Consider the following 564-nt stretch of genomic DNA (forward strand, 5'->3'; position numbering starts at 1 on the left):
AATAGAAAAAAAGAAAGAGGATACATTATAGAGTGGAGTGAACTTAAGTAACAGGTTTAAACATGCAAATGTTAATGTTTACTTTTTCTACCCTCAGTCAATTGTGTTATCGATCAGTTCTCAATTTTCCAGGTTTTTTTTCTGACAGTGTGTTTATATAACAGGTCTAAACCACCTCCACTGACAACATAAACATGTGTGTCAGTTGATTCTACTGATCTGAGGTGGGCAAGTACTTTGTATTATATATGTCTGTGCTAAATATTAGCAAATTTACAACTCTGATCAAGTGCATGTATCAATACTGGGCACATTAATTAGCTTTTAGCAACATCTGAATCTAAATATGATCACAGCTGCAGGGCTGTTATCAAAACCTGGGCACACATTATGTATTTGTATTGACTGTACATTGTGTTGTATCATACTACACATTTGTGTGCGGTCACACTGACCATAAACACAAACCTCTGGTCAGTTTTGTCCAGTGACAATTCCAGTAAAGTTTATTCAAACAAGATGACTGCATCCTTAACAATGCTGAAGGGTAAGGGTCTGTCCCAA

This window comes from Lates calcarifer, linkage group LG4, assembly GCF_001640805.2.
Source record: "Lates calcarifer isolate ASB-BC8 linkage group LG4, TLL_Latcal_v3, whole genome shotgun sequence".
NCBI classification, from domain to species: Eukaryota; Metazoa; Chordata; class Actinopteri; family Centropomidae; genus Lates; species Lates calcarifer.